At 40.2% G+C, this 9,288-nt stretch overlaps 1 long non-coding RNA gene across 1 annotated transcript; it reads left to right on the top strand.

Annotated features, from left to right (window-relative positions):
• Positions 1 to 676: 676 nt before the first annotated feature.
• Positions 677 to 8,961, top strand: LOC138504794 (uncharacterized). The gene is made up of 4 exons (XR_011279975.1): positions 677 to 781; positions 1,212 to 1,328; positions 4,515 to 4,690; positions 8,555 to 8,961. It is a non-coding gene; the product is annotated as an uncharacterized lncRNA (long non-coding RNA).
• Positions 8,962 to 9,288: the final 327 nt, after the last annotated feature.

Below are 9,288 nucleotides of genomic sequence, written 5' to 3'. Positions count from 1 at the left end.
TTTTAAAAATAAAAATGGAAAGCTCTTAAGGGGATTCGATCACAAGCCTTCCCGGGGCTAGCCCCTTAACCACCAGAACAACACATCCCATGGAAATCAGTTGTTCAGACGCTAGTGTGAACTTTCATGTGTTTTAGTGATGGTGCCTTTTCTAGTTTGAGTTGGATTCGTAAACTGCACATACAATTGTGAGTCCTTCAAATTCTTCCTCTAATGTGAATGGTCACATGGTTCAGTGATGGTCCCTTTTCTATTTTGAGTTACATCTTTAAACAAACTGCACGTGCTATTCTGAAAGTTTGCAGGATCGAAACAATTTAATGTAAGTATTTGCATCTTGTGCTTTTCTTGAATAGTACTAAACTTAAAAAACAGTTCAATCCTAAATCTGTTATTGTTTAATGCTTTAAATGTCAATTGTATTGTGTACATTTTTTCAAAAACAGTATGGTAGCAATATTAAAGTGTTTGTTGTTGTACATTAATTCATGCATTTCACACTTGACTGTACGAACTATGATAAATACAAAACAACCATATCCTACTGATAATATTTATAACTTTTATTTCTGAGTATATGCATGATCATGAAAACATCATTTACAAATGTTGCTAAATATTCAGATTCAGTTTGAACAGCCCTTAGATATAACACATTCAAGCTTGCCCCATGAATGTTTTCAGAGCCTCTCGAAAGGTCATATAATGTGATGTAATTTGTCATTTGTATAGCCCTGCCTTTTCGCAAATGGTGAACGCCCCTGATGGAGCAGAGTCCAAGGTATGAGACATTTGTTCTGATGATTTTAGAATGATTTTGTGTATTATGGTCAATACAAAGTAGGATAGGGGTAGTCAAGTCCCTACTACCTACCAATATCAAGGTGGCATGTGGATGGGTGCAGTACGATCATCGGTATAGTATGCAGGCGCGGCAGATTCATTATGTGTCCATCTAGACTGAATTTTTGTCGTAAGTGAAAGCTGTATTTTTATGGCAGATATGCTGTGTGTTGTATCTTAAGAGTGTTGTGTGTTGGCAGATGTGTGTGAGTTGGTGGCGTTGCCATCGGTTATTTTCCATGAGCATGGAATGTGATACTTACCCTTGTGTTTCGGCTGTTTTCCTGGTTTCGCAAATGTTGCGTGCATTCTGTCCTGTTTTCTGCTGGACTTTATTTTCTCTGTCGCCTGTTACAATTTATTTGCAGGTTCATTGCTGCCCTGGCTTACCTCAGAGGTGGTTGAATAACTGTTGTGGAGGGCCCCACCAATAAAGTATGCCACACCAAGAAGAAACTTCGAGGAGGTTTAGTTCAAGAGACAGGGTAAGACAAACCCCAGTCTGGAAGCCAGACACAAACTCCCTGCAGAGCTTCAACCTCCAACCCCCCACCATTCCACATTCCGAATCACAACAAGTATACATGGAGACCGTAGTTAGGCACCAAGTATTCTGAGAACAAACAGGCCCCTAAGATGAGGCTTACAATAGAAATCAATGTAAAAGAACTATATACGGCATGTTTACATGGAGAGATCCACATAGGTTGGATCCTCTCCTAACACTAACCCAATGTGAATCATGGACTTGTTGCCTGATTGCAAGTTTTTTTTGGGTTGGTAATTGATGAGGTTCTTTTGGAGGTATTCTGGGCCTGTCTTGTGGAGGGCATGGTGGGTGATGCTCATTGTTTTAAAGTGGCTTGTCACCCTATAGAAAGCCAGGGAGGGCACGGTCGGTGGGCGTCATGTGCTATCTTTGGCCAAGGTCCAGTAGGAGCGTAGCTGCAGTGTTTTGGGGGATGACCAAGGGGTGGTTTGGGGGAAGAGAGCTATCTTCCCGCAAATTATGATATCTGTTTTTCCTGCCTTGAGTAGGAGGTGTTTGCTGGATGTCTGTAGATGAGTAAAAACTGTGTGTAAGATATGGGTTGATGGGAAATGTCACAAGGAAGGATTTGCAATCTGTGTTCCAGGCTTGTTTTGTGGAGTGTGAAATGAAGAGGTTTGGTTTGTGGAGGATGCAATCCAGCCTGCTCTGCTAGTTCTGTTATGGCTGCTGTGTGTAGCCTGGGGGAATGCCTCGTGTGCGATGGATGAGAAGACATCAGAGAACCAGGTTTCTGTGATGAAAGTGAAGTCTGGACTTTCCGAGGGAATTAAGTTGTATATGATGTGTTTCTTTTTGCCAGCAGATTTTGTGTTAATGAGTATGCATGAAAGTAAGCAGGGGACAAGTGGTGTTTGCCCCGGAGATGTGGGCCAAATAGGGCTTGTGGGGGTGGGTGTGGAGGGCAGGGAAGGGAATACCCTGGTTGTGCCCCAGTAGGGGTGGGTGGGTGCAGAGCAAATAAAGGAGCAGGGTATGAAATTTGTGGAGGGTGGATCCATCCTTCTGAAAACAGTGTATCACTTATGTTACAGTTTTCTTTGGAGTGTAAAGGTCGGAAATAGGTTTTGGGCACAGGACATTTAACTATTTGCTTTTGATTGACATTCTAACATCATCCTTATTGTTATTTGATACAGGGAAACAAACCCCTCTTAGTTTTAGGGACAGATAGTGTTTTTTGTAATTCTTTTGGTAAATATGAGTTTAGGCCGACAAACATGCCACATTTTTGTCCCGCTTCTACTTCTACTACCTAACAGTTCTTAAATATTTTTGCACTTTTGGTCAGTTAGGATTTCTATCGCACAGAGGAACAGACATCATCAATCAGTATAATGATCTTATTAGCACTTTTCAGGTGACTACACCAAGTAATTATTTCCAAGTACCTACAGTAATCCATTGAGTGAGTGTTTTTTGAAGTCTTCCTAAATATATCAATTCCCACCCAGTGCCTAATTACTCTGTTACCTTTATGTTATTATTTAATGAATATTTCTTTATACGTGTTCCCTAAAATTAAGTGTGCAGTGAAGCAATGATTGATTGCAATTGTTTCCCCAAATGTTGATGTATTCATACATACTTTAACCAAAACATGTGAGGGGTGGGGCATTATGAAATGATGTTAACCACTGACATTGCTCTGTGCAACTTTCCACACCATATATTAAGCATGTGTTCACTGTTGCAAAAAGGAACCAGCTATATTTACATTTGCTTTGGTCCTACCATTAATGTAAGCGGTGCAGCCTGAATTGCAGACCACCCCTCTGCACAGAAATGTAATCAATCCCACACATGTTTGAGCCCAGATGTGGGTCCAGAACATGTTGTGCCTAGAGACCCATGTAATACCTTGCTGATGACGCAGAATGAGTCTGAAATATGTCTGTGGTTGCTTGTTGTCAATGGATTTTAAAAATGTGTCCTGGATAGACTTCCCCTTTTTTGTGGAAAAATATTTTATTTGTACATGTTTTTCTCCCCTTCTGTAAAGGCTTGGCAAACCGAAGAATGATTGCCTAGAGTGTTTCCTCGAGCAATGCCAGAGGTTACGATTAATTCAAAAACTTCTAGCAATCACTCATTTGCTCTATTTATACATTAAATCCCATAATGTGCTTGAAAAGCAATGAAAAGAAAACAGTCTTTTAGTTTGTAAATATAATACACCGCTGTACTAGATGTCCCACGTTGCATTCTGTATGATTTGAAACATGATCACATTTTAACAAAGTGTTTTCTAGGGCTACACATATATTGTGCACTGGCTGAAGTATTCTTAGTAATATTTACTCATAATTTTAACTAGCATTTGTCCACAATGCTAAATGGCTAGGAACGTAGGCAAGTACCAATACGGTACCCTTTTTTTGGGCACATAGTACTACAATTATTTAATTACAAAAACAGGTTTTATGGCACAATCCATTTGGTATTTAAGATTCAAACCTTTTTCCGGGATCTGTGCAGATACAAAGTAGTGTTGCTAGCACGTGACAAAGGAACACCACCAAAAGGAAAAAGGTACTCTCCCTCTTTCTTAGAAAATGCTAATCCCCTCCAAGCAGGTGTTGTGGATGTTACACATGCCTTGCTCCGTTTTTCCTAAATCATCTATTTGTTATACAGAACATATGTGACTAGATTATTTCTGTAGTGCATCTGAAAGAATGGATAGCTTTAAATAACTCATTCCAAATGTGTTGTTAAGATTATAGAGGAAGAGTCACATCGTTTTTCAAGGCTAAGCTTTGAATTTGACACCACGCTTAATTATTTGTCCAAAACAAATTATTAAAGAACGGCTCTCATAGAAGGATAGATGCCACTAAATATCTCATGCTATATTTACTACTTTTGTCTTTCTTTGCATGCCAAAGGCCTAAAACAACATCAATGCCTCCATCAGTCTTCAGAAGGCGGATTGTAGTTAATAAGGCAAGGGTTCTAGTGTGTTCCTTTTAGGCCTTATAGAGGTGCTTTTGCAAAGTTAAAAGGAAATGCTGCATTGGCAATGCACATGAATTATAGGTTTAATTTTATTTAGATTTGTATTCATGGTGTTTTCTTTTTGTTATTTAATTATATTTTAAATATTGCATGGCATTCACAGATCAACAGATAAAAAAAGAAACATGAAGTTTGGATTTTCAGACCAACATGATTTCATCTTCATCTGCAGCAAAAGTGACATCTGCACATTTTGCAAGAAGAAAGTACAATGTACTGAGCAACATCTAATTACTCAACATTGGAAATTAGCAGTGCTCTTTACCAATGGTTCAGAAGGTATAGTATTGCAACAGATTACATTTTCATAACATTTATTGTGGGTCTGTTTTGACATCACACATTATTCACTCTCTGTAATATTTTTTAAAATAAAACAGATCCATCTTTATCCCTCCTCTGATCCGTCTCATTTTCCACCCCCCTGGAGACTAAGGTCTGTAGATTCCCCACTTGGTCGCAGTGCGCCATTCCTGAGGCAACCCTTACCATTGTTATCCCATTAGTAACACAACTCTATAAATAGCATAACACATCAAGGTGTTTTCTTCATTATTGCTGTTTGTGTATTTTTATATCACAATATGCTCTTCTCTATGTCATGAAGTCCAATGGTAAGTCTAGGAGGGTATTGTGAGTTAGCCACAGGTGCCAAGTGACCACTCCTGCTATGGATGCTTAGTATGTAAGAGGTGTGTAGTGTATCTAATGCCCTATCCCACCACTATCCTGCACCCTTAATAGATTCTCCCAATATTGGTATGACAGCAACTTTCTCAGCACCTTTGTCATACAACTGTCCAAAATAGTCATACCATACATGCATAATGGGTCACCCATCTCCCAAAGAGTGTGTTTTAGGACAATCATACCTCTATGCCTGATAGTACTAAACAATGTCTTGCTTTCCGGGTTTTCCCCAAAGCCCTTTTTTTTCTCCAAAACACCTGCTTTATCATTGTCTCTGGTGGATGTCTGTCTGTTCAATTTGTTCATGTCTTCCATAACCTTTTAGGCTCCCACAGATGTGCATACATCTGTTTGGCCCTCTCAGCGGCATTACCTCTTCGGGAGAATTTCAACCCTGCTCGTCAGCTGATGCGCCTTTCATGCGCCGATAGGGGAACCAATCACTGCTGCGGTCTGGACTCCGTTTTTGTAACGGGCCCCAGGGCCACCACGACTTCTGTGTGGATGCTGCACCGAGCGGGCCTCTGCTTTAGCATCTCCGTCTCACTCTCTCTACTTTGGCCTAATTTCCATTCAGGACGCCAGTCTTCTAGTATCTTGCTAGTGATCATCTCACGTCCCGCGCTAACGCCGGGTCCGCGTTTAGTTTGGCTCTGCCCCTCCATGACATCCTCTCATCGTAGGATTACCTCTGCATAGGATTCTCTCTCTCTCTCTCTCTCTCTCTCTTTTGAGTTATGTACTGTGAAGAAATCATGGTGACAACAATTAAGACAGAACACAAGTGATCACAGTTCAAGGGTGTTTATTGAACAATGAAAGTGGTGTGATGGTTGGAAAAACACCTAATCTAAACATAAATCTAAGATGGGGACAAGTGTCGACCATCAAATGACAAATAAGGCAGTCCTAGTGGTGTTGTGTCAAATCAAAGTGGCCTATACTAAGAAACCTATTGCCAAACCTCACAACTAATACCAAAAGGGTGTGTGAGATAGTTCTCATCAAAAGAAACAAGTGTTCTCAAAATGATGCATCAGTATGCGGTGGCTTGGGTCTCCCTTTCCCATGTTTTAGACAGGGAATAAGATGGCAGCTTGCAGTACAGTACATTCTCGGGATTCTCTGTCATGAGATGAAAGTTCCAATGGCTGTTCTCAGGACTGTCAATTTCCAAGTATCGTTTCCTCTGAAAGTCTAATGCCTTCAGGGTTTAATGTATTCAAACAACAAAAACAAAACTTCCTTTAACAAATAAAAGTTTGTTTAACAAATAAAAGTGTGTTCTCAATATACACTGGGTGATGGGCTCACCCCTGGGTCCCCCTCTTGTGGGCTGGCCCTTCTCAATTGTAATCCGAGATTCAGATAGGGTGGCAACTTCACCCCTTTGTCTGCCTCTTCTGGGCTGACCCATTCACAATTGTATTTCTTTGTATCTCTTATTCTTTTCTCATTAAACTTTGGATGATAGCTTCACTCCTTGGATCTCCCTCGTTCGGGCTCGGGCATCTCTCAACTTCCATTGCTGACTTTAGCTTCACCCCGGATCTCTCTCGTCCAGGCTCGGACTCTTCTTAGTTTCTTAATCTTTGTCAAACAGTTCAGTGGACCTCCTTTTTATTTATTAAAAAACTGTCAAAGCTTTCTTAAAAAATGCCTAGGATGATTGGGGTGGTGCCGTTTTATCCCGAACGAGAGAGGAGTTGCCTCCCCCAATTCCATTTAGGTGCCTAGGAGAGCCTATTTCAGCTATTGAGTTACTGGTACCTGCCAAGACTGATAAACAATCATTTGGCATAGATAAGTTCCCTGTATTGATGTATGCCAGAAATGTAATGCTCATCTCCTTGACTCCATCAGTACTACGAAAACAATTCCATTTACATTTGATGGCCATGGACTGATGCTGAATCGTTCAAAAACAAAGTGCATGGTGTTTAGGCCACCAAGAAGCAAGTACGTGAAGCAAACCATTCAGATCGAGGGAAATACAATCAAACAGGTCAAATCCTTTGACTGTTTCTGCCTGAGGCTCACACACTGGAAAGTAGTTCAGCCAGACTGAGAAAGCTATTTTTAGGCAGATACAGCTAAACCATAAAAAGGGTTATGGGTGGCAGCCCTTAGGCCTGTAATTGATATCTATAAGCTCCCTTGGTGCAAGCATGTGAAAAACTGCTTAATTGAACTAGGCTGCCAGCAGCTTTGGACAAACTCACATAACATCAGTCGACAGGGATAGGCGAACAATGACACATGAAATCCACCAGAAGACACAGGAGGATGTTGTTGCCATGGGAGAGGGATTCCGCTCAATAGGTTTGTACTGGGACTCAAATTGTCCAATGGTTATGAACAGTATCTGGACTGACATGGTCCTGAGTTAGCAAGGGCGCTCTTGGTTAGATTTACATGTGAAAATGTACCACTAGCTTTGAGTAATCACTGCTGGGGATTGAAAATGACAGATGCATATCCTCAATGCACAAATATCAGAGAGGTAGGGTTGAAAGACTGGCTGCATAACGCTGCTATGTTCTAGGCCGCTTTGTTGATCTCAAGCCGCCCCTTTGCACTTTTGAGGGACATGTGCACCAACCACCCCACTGTGCTGACACCGACGACACACTCCCATCCACACCCATGCCATGCCGCCAACCTCCAAAGACAATTACCTGTTTTAAGCCAGCACTCCGTTGTGGACGCATGTCACACTCTTGTCTGTCTGTGAGTCTTTTCATGGCATTGTTGTGAGTGTTGCACTTCCCCTAGCAGTCTGCAGGCCATATTCAGGTTATTTGTATGTTTACAATGTTTATTTATTTATTTATTTATTCAAATTTGTAGAGCGCACGTCAGCCCGGGGGCATCGTGGCGCTTGTTACAGACAATGTCTTAGTTACATAGGATACAATATTTGCATACAAATACAATATTTACAGTAGACAAGTACACATTAGCTATGCAGTATATTACATGGAATCCTGAGGGTTTCATGTTATTTTGCAAGGAATGCGGTTTTCAGTTTCCTGCGAAAAATAGGGAGTGAGTTTTCGGCTCTGATGTTTGCAGGAAGAGCATTCCAGGTCTTGGCTACAATGTAGGGGAAACCTAGACCTCCGGCTTTGGCTTTTTTGATGCTTGGGATGCAGAGTAGGTTGGAGTATTTCGTTGTGGTGGGACGGGAGGAGGATGGTTTGAAGATGGTTTCTGATAAATACGACGGGGCGGAGAGGGAGAGGCATTTGTGAGTGAGTGTGAGGATTTTGAGAGTGATCCGCTCTTTGACCGGGAGCCATTGGGCTGAGTGCCTGGCATGGGTGATATGCTCTCTTCTTGGGATACTAAGAGCGGCCCGGAGAGCATTGTTCTGTGCTATCATGTTACACAATTGATGATCAGTTAAAGTAATAGTGACCGAAATGTGGCATTTTGTTTACTTTTTTGCAGATGACAATCAAAATTCTCCAAAAATGTGAAGGACTGAACCGCTATGAAGCTGAACGTATGCTGATCTGTGGATGCACTTTAATTTGTGGAGAAGACGAATAAAAAGAAAAGTAGTAAAAGAAGTTACTATTTATTATTGGTAGCACAGTTTAATTAGACCTTTGCAGGTCAAGTGGTGGTATGTAAACCATTGACTAAGCTGTGATGGTCATGCTCTGCTGAGACGACATTAATAAACGTGATATATATACATTCTACGTAATGTTTTTACGGTTCATTTGCACTATCATTGCACTATTATATTTGTTATATTTATTTAAATAATAATTATTGTACATTACATTGAGTTGTCATAAGATGTGAGAGTCATGCTCTCGTGAAAATAAATATTTAAAATTGGGGTGTCATGTATATAATGTATATATATACATATATATATATATATACATATATATATATATAATTGTTAAATACAATGCTGTTATGGTTTGTTTGCACTATTATATTTGTTTTATTATCTATTTATGTATTTAAATAATAAATAATTTTACTTTAATTGAGTTGGTGCAGTTTGATATTCATTCATGTTTACTTGAAGTATACAGAAAATTGATTGTTGAAACGGCCAAGAAAACAGTAAACTAATCCACTGTAACAAGCGTTTATTGCGAGCATTTCAGTAAAAGATTAAAAATAAAAATGTTCTGCATTTTCAGTTGAGATTCTCATTTTAG

Source organism: Ambystoma mexicanum, chromosome 11 (genome assembly GCF_040938575.1).
Source record: "Ambystoma mexicanum isolate Mex_15411 chromosome 11, UKY_AmexF1_1, whole genome shotgun sequence".
In the NCBI taxonomy this organism is placed as follows: domain Eukaryota; kingdom Metazoa; phylum Chordata; class Amphibia; order Caudata; family Ambystomatidae; genus Ambystoma; species Ambystoma mexicanum.
The sequence above is the reverse complement of the archived record's forward strand: the minus strand, read 5'-3'. Positions and strand labels throughout refer to the sequence as shown.